We start from the raw sequence: 14,077 nt of genomic DNA on the forward strand, positions 1-14,077 counted from the left end.
TAATCACTAGTAAATTCCTTCTATTTAGAACACACGTTTTCTTCAACCAGAACAAACGCTTTTCTCGTCTTCTCGTCTCTGGTGGTCGTTTATGTGCGCTGCAGAGTACATGTATAAACAATGCCTTGTAAGTGCAGAATTCATTGCTTCGGCCCCTCATTGCAAGCCCCCATTTTAACAGCGGTGGTAGAACGTCGAAAACAAATATGGCTGATACCAGTAGCTGGGCTAGTTCGCTGCCAGACACGTCGAGAAGAAGCGCGCAGAGATGCAGAGATGGCATAGACGCAAGTCCTTTAGGGCCTCTCTCTGTTTGTTGTTCCTGTTTTCGTTGTTTTCGAACCATGAAAACTTAAAGGTCCCATTTTCATATCTGCTGTTTTCTGCACAACATACCGAAGCATAGAAGAGCAGTTAAGCGCTTAATTACTTCAATCTATGTACATACAGAATCCTATTTTATCCCGTGCCAGATTATACTTCGCCGTTGATCCCTGTAAGCCAGCTAGCGGTGTTCATTTATTTGCTTATAACCTGCTGCATCTCGCTAAACGTAAGGTTGAACGATTACTAAGAGTTTGTAGCTCCCGTGAAAACATATGTTCAAACAGACCTTTATGAGGTTAAGTTTTGTAGTTAGTTTCGTTTCCGTATTTAAAGATCACGGTGTGGATGGTTACAAAAATCTGACAATCACTACTATTGATTGAATAAATTATTGCTTTTTTGTAAAGCCCACCAAATGCAGGAGAGAGCATAGGCAATGTAGCCTTGAACAATATTCAAGGCCGAAGGAACTGATAGCTCTGCCAGTTGAATGCTTAGAAAGTATTATACCTGTAACACGTTTTAGCCGTTATCCGCTATTAAGAGAGCGATTTCTTATTTACACGTGCCTGCTCTGTCAAGTGTTCTGTTCGAGAATATACGTAAGAAATTAGTTGTGCCAATGCATACAACTCATCGCAAAATTCTTTAGAACAAGGAAGCCACGAACAAGTGATTTTTTTTTCGTTTCTTGGAGGTGCGCCACGATATTGAAGAGTGTACGTGCAAGTAGCGCAATCAATTGCCGAGCACACATTTCAGTGCATGAAGCAAGCTAAGACTGCATTGCGGTAGGGTTGTTTTTGTTTTTTTGTCGCCAACGTATTGCAAAAACTTCTTTGGGCGCCTGCACACATATGCGGGTAGGCCTACGGGAATTAGTTATAACTGGAGAAATTAGAACTCTTTAAGTGAACAACAAAAGGGGTGAATCAGATGTGTAAAATGAATATTATCTATCTTGCGGCTCCTAGCATTAGCAGCATTCTGTATAGTTTATAGGGCTCGACAGAATGGATGCTCCATACCAGCTTATACCACCAATAAAGGCGAAATTTCACATTCTGAAGACATCTACAAGTACGCGCACATAAATTGCAATAATGCCTTAAACGTAGAAAACGTAGGTGTCATAACTGAGGGGCTTAAGCGCCGCACGCAGCCCGCATAGGGACACAAGTTAGGCCCATTCGTCGTTCACTTCCTACTAACTCTTTTGCTTAGACAAGAAAAAAAGGTGTCTTCATTGTTTACAGTTTTCGTAAAATATTAACTACGCCGCCACTTTATTTGGGAAAACGTACCTACGGTCATTCGCTTCTTTTTTTTTTTTGCAATGCTGCAATTTTCTTCCGGACATAACTCAATTTTAAGAGCGTGAATGCTTACTGATGCACGTAGCATAACATTTTGAGTCAAATGATCGCGTAAGTTACGGCTCGGGCATTAGTGACACTAACTTTGATCACGGTCCACGCATTTGGAGAAGGGTAGCATGAATCAGCATTGCTTGCAGGAAACCAAAAATTCCGCGGGCTGGCGTGGTTTGGCCTGCGTACACCACCGATCAGCGTGAGATGCTCATGCTCCAGCCGAACAACTTTACCGCCGTTCGGGATACGAGAATTGACCGCTGCGCCCTATGGAGGCCGATACTCTACAGGAAGTAAGTGGTCTGTGGCGTTCTTGGCATGCAAGCTTGTTTTCATGATTCTACTTGCTGCAGAAAATGGGCTCGTTCAGAAGGACGAAAGATGTTATCGTTTCGACAGAAGCCAATAGTCCGCTCGCACAAGATTAGCACTCTTCCCAGTTGAGAGCTTTCATTTTTGCTTTTATCACTTATTTGTGTATTTACGGTGTAATATTTTTGCTTTTTGAGAGAATGAGAATTCGGAAGAATTTTTAAAGCTGGGCATTTATGCGCTAAAATGCTGAAAAAATGAGAATCCCGTTTTTTTTGTAACATCACATTTTTGTTGTGTATTTTAAATAAGGCAGCCTTTTTTAACTGCGAAGGTTTGCTGCTTCTTGGACGTAATGCCTTCAGCTGCAGAACAATGCGGCTCTGACAAAAACATGGCCCGTTGATTGGAGGCCTAAATCCGAAAAATACAGGCCCTAGAAACCGGACGTTCGAGGCAGCTCAGTGAACTTGACACGTTAGAAGAAAACAATGTATATTCAGGATTCCAACAAGAAGAACAATATGCAACAACATTCCCCAAAAAATAAAGAACATCGAAAACTCGAAACAGTTATCAACTGTATTAAAAACGCTTGAAAAATACGTTTGCTCCTTGATTGACGTTGTTCTGGCTGATGCTGTTCCGTTATCTTCAGCGATGAAGAGCAAGATCGGGAGGCGACATCAACCACTACCGCCAAGCCTACGAAAATACCCAGTCCACATCTTCCTAAGAGAAAACAAAGCACCGGAAAAAGACAAGGCAGTGCGTCATCGTCCCAGCAGAACTCGCTGACTGTGTTCTCTATAGCAATGTCGGCTCTTGGCGTTCATCTGCAGCGTTTCATTTCACAATAAAATATTCTAGGAAATTAGTGACGTCTTTCTTTCTTAAAGGCATAGTGGCTCCACGGAACATTGTTTCTTATGACGGACGCAGACGCAGTTTCGAAACTTGTAAATCTCGATGTTGCGAAGCCTTACATGGACGGGAAGAGAGAAAAGCGTATTCAAAGCATTATATATATATATATATATATATATATATATATATATATATATATATATATATATATATATATATATATATATATATATATATATATATATATATATATATATATATATATATATATATATATATATATACACACACACTTGGAGGCAAGCATTTTCGGAACAAATCTGCCAGGTAAGCCACAACTGAAGAGAAGCGAAGCGGACTCTAGCACGGATTCAGTCTCCCCATGGGAACTCAGTTGGCTCGTGCAGCAGTTCATATGCCAGGCTCTCATCTGTTGATGCCGGCCCCACGTCATAGCCAAATGGGGCACACAACTGGCAGCTTCCTGCGACCTCTTGACGGTTTCAGGCGGAGTTTGAATATGCGACGGTACTAAAAAAAAAAACCTTTTTGTTGAGCTGATGTCGGTGTAGACAATCCTGGCATGTCACGTATGTTAGGTTCCTATGTTTGTTGCAGTGTTCAGTGAGAGCACTGCGCACAGCTTCACAACAGCGGAAGTAATTTTTTTGATCAGTGAAGTCTTTTGGAAACATTCACCATTTCGCCGGTTAGCATGGCGGCGCACTGAGCTAATGGCACGTTATGAGCTGATCCTTGAGCCTTTCTTTCAGGGGCCGATACGTCAGGTACAACAGCGGGTGCTCTAGCGATAAATATGCCTTGAATGTCTTCTTTTCCTGGCACCCGCAATAGCACCTCGCTGCTTCCATTAACATCAGGAATTGAGTATTGTGTTCGCGGGTGTATTTATGTTGACACGAGAGTGGGGAGGCGGACGGCCAGAAGGAGAACCTTGCAGGAAAGCGACACGCAGCCGTTTCGCTTGATGTCTCCCAATTACGTTTTTTTTTTCCTCTTTCCTTCTGTTCTTTTATGCTGTGCAGAGAGTTAAGGTGCGGTAGAGAAGCGTCGACACCACTGGAGGCGTTCTGAGGCGTGCGGTTGCTTAAGGTGAGCTGTTGTTATCGGCCAATGTGTGCAAATTTCCGACACAAAGATAAGGTCAGGCGCCCCTCTTTTCTTTCGATAGATATGTTACTGAAATGTAGGACATTGTTTCGGGCATCTGTGAGAATTAATTCAGCGGCTGACACGATGGAGTTGAGGTGGGTTCCTGGCCATCGCCACTTCGTTCTGCCTCTTTTCCATCGCTTAGCGCTCATGTGTTTGTTCACTATCCAGGCTCTGTCTCGCTGGCTGCAGCGGGGAGCAGAGCCTTCAAGTTGTTCTCCCTAGATGCGCCTGTTATTTTTTGTTGAAAGCCTTATACAATGAATATAGTAAACTGAATGTGGTATAACAGTCCGCTGCACCAGCTGATAGTGGCTACTGGAGGTGGGTGTGAGGCCATGTTTCCGTCAATTTCCTCTAATGCACCACCTAATGGCGTGACATCACCACGTTTTCTGCCGTTAAGGCAAAAGAGGCCATAAAACTTCCCCCATAAATATACCGCTGCATCAATGACTTCTTCGGCGCAGTAGTTATGCTAACCCGTGGAACAAATCGATTAAAAGACGAGATTGCGCTGTAAAAAATGCTTTTATAAAGGTACCTTTTTATTTTAGAGAGGGAATTCAGAAGTATTTCCGCACCTATATACATTGCTAGGCGGTAACCTAAATCGATCAGGTAAGAACAATGCCTCCGGAGAGAGGAAAGGCTGTTGCACAGAACAAGTTTTCTAAGGGTTAAGAGGCTCCATCAAATGCTTGAAGTAATTTCATTGTGATGACTGTCTTGAATTAGCACAAATAAAATTTAAATTCTGACTGCGTATCAATAAAAGGCACTACAAACAAAGACAAACACCTCTTTCAATGAAAGGAACGAAAATGCCATTAATTTGTGACGGGTAAAGTGCGCGACAATAATTAGGCGTTAAGATGCCATGGAGTGCACAGCAAGAAATGTTTCTGAATTCGGAATGGTCGGTTAAGAATCATTCTTCTATTTGAATGCTCGTTTCTTACTAAATAATAATTCATCTTCAGGGCTGTGTTGTCCTAGTTACTTTTTTATCTCGTCTATTATTGTTCCTGTTCAAAATAATGTCTCGCCATTAAAAAAAAAACAACTCACCGAACTTTCAACTTTAACTAGCATACATCCAAGTTTCGTATAAGCTTGAGAGAAAAGAAAAAAGCATCAACATCATGACCTTTTTGCGAATAAACTTGCTGAGAATTAGTAATTAGTTCACTGCACGTGTGACCTTCTCCTAATCCAAAACTGTCGCAGTAACTTCGCTAGAAAGCGGAACCAGAGGAATTAAAAGCGAAAGGAAATACAAACTATCAAACTCCACCTCACGTAACGACAACAGCACGGCTTTTTCATCTTATTATGCCCAGCGCGGATCCAGTGGCGCCGTTTTTTTTTTATCTGCCAAAGGTAACTCTTCCTTACTTTGGAAGAACAACCACTTGAATATGTGTTCTCTGGATGAGGCATTAGATTTTATCCCCACAATTGCGCGGCAGTTCAATCCTCTTATTTCTTAGCAGCCACGTAACCTGTCAGGAAAGTTCTTGTGCAACAGTCCTGATGAGAACGTGGCCCTAAAGCGTACAGCGCATTATATATATATATATATATATATATATATATATATATATATATATATATATATATATATATATATATATATATATATATATATATATATATATATATATATATATATATATTTCACGCCAGGACTGAACAGAACATCTGGATGTTGGATGAAGAAGGTAAAGACAAAATACCGCAAAACTCTCCAAATTTCACGAGATTCTCCATGTTTGTTCTAACATTCAAGACCATATACGTGATTATTCTAGAGGTGTTTTAGCTTCCTTCTAAAACATTGGAGCTATGGGATAACTCTGGCACAACAGTACTTGAGGTACGTAATGCATAGCATAACAATCTACAGCGAAGCACCCCCGCCGAACCTTGCAACTAGCAGCTGATGAGACATCACGTAAAAGTTCAGGCCAAATGCACCATGCGGAAAACGATCATATTCGCTAAGAAATTCAAGGAGTGAAAGCAAAATCACTGAAGTATCCTGCCGTTGCTCGACCTTCCGACCACAAACGATTCTTGTCCTTGGAAACGGTAATGCAATAGCGCTGAAAACGACCTCCACTAAGACGTTGCTATCTGTATCGTCGTACATTTCTCCTGTTTCTTCCTAGTCCGCCAGTGTGTTAATAGAGACGGCACTGACCTTTAAAAACCCGCTTATGCATTTCCATAGCCTCGATTTCTTCCACTACCTGTAGCAAGTAATATTGTGGCAGTGAAGGCTAATATTACGAAAGGAAAGAACTCGTTGGCATTCGCGGACGTACTGCAGCCAGAAAAGGGAATGGTTTTTTGACTGCGCGTAATGGCGTGGCTGCAAATTACGGTGGCGCTTGCGCCTTCTCCACTATTCGGCAGCAGCAAACAGGAAAGCAGACTTCGCATAACCGGGTTCGCATTTCCCACACAAATAAGTGCGCTCAGAACAGCACCCCTTCATTCCATTAAGCCCACTGCTCTGGCCAAGTCATGGTGCACCCTTCCGGCTCCAAGGCCATGCGCGCTTATGCAGCCTGCCTGTGTCAACGTGTGTTCAAGAAATTGCAACGAATTGTAATTCTGCTGGCTGCTGTAGCCGCCCAGTGCAGCTTCGAGCCCGTTGCGAAATCTGTGCCTATAGTTAAGGTTGAATCAGGTCTCATTGCAGGTGTGACAATGAGGGTGGGCAACGAAGCCATTGACGCTTTCCTAGGCTTACCGTACGCGGAGCCTCCAGTCAGAGACCTGCGATTTAGACAGCCTCGGCCGGTCCCACCTTGGAATGGAACCTACTCCGCTGTGAGGAAGCCTCGGCCCTGCTGGCAGACCACGCTACGCTTCATCCCAAAAGCTCCGCTAAACTACTACAGCAGCGCATCGGAAGACTGCCTCTACCTGAACTTCTGGAGGCGCTCTTCCACGTGCTCTGGCTCGCCAACGTGCAACGACAAAAGGCCCGTCGTCATATTCATTCATGGGGGCGGGATTCAGTGGGGCGATTCGGCTCTTTTCGTGTATGACGCGGCTAACTTCGTTGCTTTGTCCGATGTAGTATTCGTGACGTTCAACTATCGGGTCAGCATTTTCGGCTTTCTGTCTCTTGGAAGGCCAGAACTGCCCGGGAACTTTGGTCTCTGGGACCAGAACCTAGCACTGAAGTGGGTGCGTGCGAACATCCAGAACTTCGGAGGAGATCCCGACGACGTTACTCTGGTAGGCCAAAGCGCCGGCGCCATTTCGTTGGCACTGCAGGCCGTTACTCCGAAGCAACAGGGCATATTCAAGAAAGCCGTGATGATGAGCGCTACACCACTCTCCATGGTCCTCGGTTTCTCTTATTGAGGCGTGGGAAAGTTTATCCAAGTAGCTGGCGCCTTAGGTTGCTTTGACAGCAAGAAGAATGTGGAGGAACAGCTCGACGACGTCATGTCTTGTCTGCGCAAACTTGAGCCAGCTTTTATGGTGCGGACTGTGGAAACGCTAGACCAGACTCAACAATTATTCGTTCCCGAATACGGCGACGAATTTTCCCCCGATCACCCTTTGTCTGAAAAGGCGTGGAAAAAACTTCCCTTCAAGCATGTTGTCCTGGGAACAACACTGAATGAAGGCACACTCCTTTTCGACAACTTGCAATACGCGTCTCCATCACTGAAAAGTCTTCTGGACACAGACTACAGGCTGGCCATGACCGTCGCTTTGCAGCCCCTCTTTGGAATCTCTATATCTGAGGCTCGACCGATAATCGAAGCTTACTTTGGAGGACCAGACGTCCAGCACACGCCAGAAAGCGTGGTCAAGGTTGCCAGCGAGCTCCTCGGAGATGCGGTGGCCCACTGTCCAGCGAAACTGTTTGCGGACATCACGGCGCTGCAAGGGATAGACACTTACCGATTCCTCTTTGCGCACAGAGGGTTGCACAGTTTCTGGCCGAAGTGGATGGGAGTGGTCCACAGCGATGACATCATGTACGCGCTGGGCTCCCTCCCTACGATTAAGGACGAGAGTCAGTACACTGAACCCCTGGGCAACAGAGGTCGCGAGGAACTTCGAAGACTCAGCTACACTCCCAAAGAAGAAATTTTCATGCAGCAAATAGTGTCCATGCTGAGCACCTTCATTATCAGTGAGTAAGTACGCCGCACTCAAAGCCAACTCAAGTTTTTTTTTTTTTGCTCGTTTCGCCGGTTCCCAATTTGAGCACAACTAAGAGTTGCACATTGACGCCAACTTATTTTGAGAAACTAAAAACAAGCTGGAAGCCAAATACTCAGTAAATTTCTAGCTTTTACCTCAGACAGTACTATTCGGTGTTGTGCGCGTCATAGAATGAGCCCCACCTGAATGAAAGCCACTTTCACTGATGTGGAACAGTACCTGTGCCGTGATTAGTTAAAACAATATTTAGCGAAAGTTATAAGAAAAACGATAATTTTCTTGATTTATGGATATCTCCACCATGCTGCCACCTAAGTACATCGAAGGTATAGAAGGTCAGGGCTATTATAAAACGAATGAGAAAGTGCCGTGCCAGAGCTGGATTGTTTTATTCCTTGCGTCTTAGTCTAAAATAATGTCTGCAGAAGGGCGTATCTAGTAAGAGTACTGCCTGGAAAGGAAACATTGCTCGTCATGTCTTTTATACAGACAGACGGTTCATGGCTTCAGAAAATAGTAACGAATTTACAAAAAAAGCACACAGAAGAAAGAAACAAGGGACAAGCGGTAAGTTTCAGCTGGCTTTATTAGCAGACCAGGCCGGCTATTATGATAAAAAAATAAAGCGTCAGCCGAAAGAAGTCCCAACGGTCTTGCACGTGAACTGATCGAGTTACGTCATTTCAAATTCATGGAGCGCCACAGGAGTTTCTCTAATACATGCATTTTCACTCTTCTTTATTTGTTAGGCTTCTGACACGCCTCGTGCTCCTTGGTAATAGCTTCTGCCTAGCATCTTCACCGTGGCTCATACCTCCTTCAGTAAGCGCAGTGTGATAATATATGTTCCTCCTTCACCCTTAAGCGACTTCAAATATTTTCCGTGCGTGCTCATCACTGCAGCACCCCTATTTCGCCTTCTCGTAAGTGTATGCAATTTCATAGACTATCCCAGTGCAGCGAATAAACAACTTAGCATCCTTTTTTTGGCGTGCGTTCCTTTTCCATCGCTTGAGATGTACGAGCAAAGTTGGTCGTCCTTTCAGGAGCAGGAAACATGACAAGCTGAAACATGTCTGTTCGCCGCTTTCTTTAATATATGGGCGATTCTTCGCACATACGTAACCACTTCGAGTTTAACTGCATTCTTTTCTAACAAGCTTGGCTTCCCAAGCGTGCCTCATTTGGCTCTTGCAAGCAGCACTTCAGCTACAGACGTGATGGCGGTGCAGGAGACGCTGGTAATCCGGCCGAAAGCAATCGTTCGACTTGATCATGAAAATATAGCTGTCTAATATTGTGGCGATACTTTACAAGAACAGGCTGAAGGCTGGAAACAGCTCACCTCACGGTCTTAGAATGTGCCGGCTCTATGAGAGGAGCTCCTCTGACAGCAGAGCCCTCAAATTAAAATTAAAATCTAAAAATTGCAACAAACCTTCTAAAGAGCGTTCGTACGTAAAACCCGATTCCCTCCCATTTTGGTCAAATGTGGCTAATATTCTACCCACAGACTAGGTGTACGTCGTTTTTTTTAAAGAATAAAAATTCAGCTCATCTGAAACAATTTAGAACCCCATCCCAATATAACTGAGGTTTAGGGCCGGTCACTAAACGCTAAAAAGTATATTACAAAAGACAGTAGCTACGCAAGATTCAGTGCAGCTATCTTGTTATTGAACTTAAAATTTGCTCTCAAAAAAGATAAGATTGGCGCAATAACAAACCTCGAAAAAACTCACACACTTGCGCACTACCACGCGTGAATGTGTCCGGAAATTGCAGTGGCATTTTTTTCCTGTCAGATTACTGACAGAAGCAAAGAGATCGGTGCGAGGCACAGAAGAGGACAAGTCTTCAATATCAACATATAAAAAGAACCTATCCAAGCAATACCGTCCAAGAAACTCTCAAAATCTTTTGAATCGTTCTTTGCGAACAGGTCCTGGACAGCGGGTGCATTTGCGTACTTTCGGAGGACACGCTGCCGCGTACCCTTTTAACTGATCGCGGTTGTAAATGGCACCCAGGCTTGTCCGTTTCTAACGTAAGAAACACGGCAAGGGCGCTTCACTTGCAGTAACTTTGCTGCTGCTTTGACTTTCCCAGTAGCGGCACTTGCCTTCATAGGAATAAAACCCTGCGTAACTGCTCCACTGGCTCTTTAGTGGAATTGTCGCAGTGGTGTCGTCTATTAAATTTTGATGATCTGCGTTAAGGCCAACATAGTCCAAAAAGGGAGTTGCATAATTTAAAATTTCCAGTGCATGCATTTAGCATGCCTGAGACGTACTAGCATAGTCGAATGCCTGTTTATCCTCCGCGCGCGTGCAGTGGCCTCGCCTGGCTCCGCTCCCCCCACTGCGCGTAGGCACGAGGCGTCCGGTAATCCGGTACGCGTCTGCGCTAGCATTTCTACGCTACACTAAGTGTCTTTAATGGCCGCGCACAAGAATGTTTAAGGTCGCTAAAGGTTGAAGAAGGAACGCATTTATCAGATAATTGCGCGCCCTTCAAAAGGCGCGAGCCACGGCTACACGAGATAAAGATCCTTGGTAGGAATTATTACGTAACAGCACGAGCGATGTTGCAAGCCTGTCATATAAAACGATAGAAAGTGATTGTATCAGTCATACGTCTGTGAATTGACGTATCTCTAACAATTCATGTGAAAGCACATTTTTATAGCATTTCTTCAAGCGCATGCCTTATTTTTTAAATTTTATTTCCTGGCGTGGCCAGCAAAGGAGGTCTGAAAAAAGGTCAGCGCTTGTCCTGTGTCTTTCTTCCGAATCGGTGTTTGTCTTGTAAATGTGCTTTACAACTTCCTGTACTGCATTGCTAATTTCTGCTTACATCTAACTCTCAGCTTCAGTTTTGTTCAGGCTATCTGAAATAAATCACACCCTGAAATCAATGATGTTCGCCGCTTTTATTACTTAGGACCGCGACAGCACAGTGGCCCCATATATCTACCTTCTCAACACTGCATTCCCGCATCATTTAAGCTCCTATTTATAGGCACCAGCGGGCCCACCGCTGAACGCTTTAAGCAAGCAGTTTCCGAGCATACTTGAGGAGCCGACGGAATGCTCTGTTTTGAATGATAGACAATGTAGCAGTCATTCCAATTATTCATAGCAACGGCTTGCATAAATGTAATGACTGACAACAAATTACAGCCCGTTTCTCGCTTTTCGAAGTAGGCCTAAAGTGTCAATTGCTTTGTAGTTGATGGAGTGATAACATCGTACTAACTACATTGCTCTTATTAAGACAGCAGTTGCGGTAGGTCTGTTCGTTGTGCCCCTGGCTGCTGAACCTAACCTTCCGTGCCCTTGCAGAAAACCTGTCCTTCCTGTTCCTGATAAGGAATGGCACAGATATACCAGAGACGACCCAAGACTGCTTCTCCTTCGGCTTGGAAACTTCACAGAACTGAAAGAACCCAAATCAAAACTCTGCGACTTGTGGCGACGATACCTTTTGTTGGAATGAAATTGTCATCCTCATAGCTTGCCCATGCTAAAATATATATTTTACAATTCAAATGGATTCTCAAGTTACCTTCTAACCGAAAGCGGCCCAAGCAAAGAGTCAACTGCTATTCAACTTGGTTGGTGAAGTGTTTTTCACAGATTTCTTCAAATGGCTATTTCGGAGTTATCAGCCCTAGGAATATGCCAGATGCTGAACACAAATGTACAAATAAGCAGTAAAGATGGCGTTTCTTCGACCATAACCTGCTCCCGCCATAAAAGAGATGCTTAGGTCATAAAAAAAATATGCCGGGAGCTCATAAAGCGCAGTTTGCGGCGGCTTGCGGCGAGCTTCCCTCAGCCTGTTTATTTTCCTTGTTTTGACAACAGCCCTGTTGTTTTTCTTCCAAATATGCCAATGGCGGATCATCCAGTGACGATGACGCGTCGTTGCCAGTAAAGTTGGCGACAAACTAAAGTAAACAAGTTACTTTATAGGTTTCCTAGGGGAGCCGCAGTTGTGTGTAGGTCCGCAATATTGCTTCCTTTTGTAGTCGTATGGCCGCACATGGGTAGATGCCAGTGAGTAATTCCTCGCTTATTACAAGTTATGAGGAACAGCCGCAACTCTTGTATACAAGAAGCATGCTTGGTGCAGTGGTTCTAGAGGGTGCAGGCAAAAACAGCCTATATCTGGCTCCCGAACATGTTTATTTTAGCCAAAATGCTGTATCAGTGAAAATCACCGCTTGTTAGTAATGGGTTGGTTGCACGAAGGGGTATCTAAACGAGTTACAAACAAAATACTCGCCGTCTGCTCTGAACAACGAAGCCACATGCGTTTTTTTTTTCAAGTAAAGAAAACTTTCATAAAATTGCGTGTTTTAGATACAAGAGCGTTACTTTTTACGACCATGTGCACTCGGACGAAATGAAATGCCACAAAGCACCAGAAAAGAAGGCGAACAAATTAACTTTCAGGAGCAGTCAAGTGCTAAAATGTGCGGAAGTGTTCGCTTTTCCGTAATGCATGGTTGCTTTTGAACCATGTGATCGCTTTTGTTAAATTGAGGCGCCAGCGGCGCAGGGAAACCAAACGCAAAACTCTGGCAGCCGTAGTAACTTTAGACCAAGAGGAAGATAGGATTTGTGCTGTTTTGAATCAATTGTTATAATATGAAAAAAAAAACAGTTAAGAAACTGAAATAAATAAATAAACGATTGATTACAAAACCTCTAATAAATTCAGTGACATTGCGTTAAAGGAGTGAAAGGGCGAAAAACGAAAGGAACAAAGCACAGGCAAACGTATTCATGCCGACATGGTGAAAAAAAGACACATCGCCACAAAAGCACTTTGGAAAAAACAAGGCATGCATAAAAAATGTGCTTTTCTGAGGAATGCACCTTTATTTAACTGTTTGACTGTGTTTAATGCCAGAACAAAAAAAGACGAAAGAAGACTTATGGACTGAAAATTATTTGAATTCTCAGTAACATCGCGTGGTCGAACTAAACCTCAAAGCTCAGAGGTAAATGATTTTTCGCGCGGTTATGTTTTATCTCCAATAATTCGTGCTAGCAAACCGTGGCCTGTAGTCCTCAAAGCAACCTCTTGGGTGAGCATCAGTTCGCAAGTTATGCTCTTGAACAACATTTTCTTCGCAGGTTTTTGGAATAACAAGCATCATGATCGTGCAGCGTCTGTTTGCTTTGGGTGCCAGGGTCTGTAAGCTAGCGTCGGATTTCTTTTTCGATAGCAGGATACGCAGCAGAATCAACACCAGTTTAATACCTTGGGCCCACAATCGATAAAGATAAAAGTTATCGGCTCACTTCGTAAATATAGAACCAGCACTTTCTAAGCTCCTGTTTTAAGCATGCGGGTTTAACATTCACAGTAACTGTGACTTCATTCTACTCAGAAACATTAAATCGATGCTACACACTGCCTAGATTTTTCTTAGACAGTTCTCATCAGAACGACGTAAAGTTTAATGCCCCGAAACATGCCCTTGGTGATAGCTATGTACAGTACTCACGGATTGAAATAGGACATTCGGAGCGCGTGGCCGTCGCTTCATGGAGCGCCGCCCGTAGGCGCTCATGGAACCAAGGTGGTGCATTGTGGTATGGCGTGAGAGGGAGAACATCTACAAAGCAGAATTGTTCCTTCCAGTAGCCAATCAGCCGGCCTGTGGTTTACCACATGCCTGCGTGGCACTGCAAGGCTTGGCTTCGAATGTCCTATTTCAATCCGTGAGTACTGTACGTAAATATCAATTCGCCTATGCTGCCTTACCGAGGTTATTACGCCATCGACGTCATCGGAATGCTTGCGCGCGT

At 43.9% G+C, this 14,077-nt stretch overlaps 1 pseudogene; it reads left to right on the top strand.

The window, feature by feature from the left end:
- Positions 1-6,584: 6,584 nt before the first annotated feature.
- On the top strand, positions 6,585-11,843 carry LOC144094481 (acetylcholinesterase-like; annotated as a pseudogene).
- Positions 11,844-14,077: the final 2,234 nt, after the last annotated feature.

Source organism: Amblyomma americanum, chromosome 6, assembly GCF_052857255.1.
Source record: "Amblyomma americanum isolate KBUSLIRL-KWMA chromosome 6, ASM5285725v1, whole genome shotgun sequence".
NCBI lineage: Eukaryota > Metazoa > Arthropoda > Arachnida > Ixodida > Ixodidae > Amblyomma > Amblyomma americanum.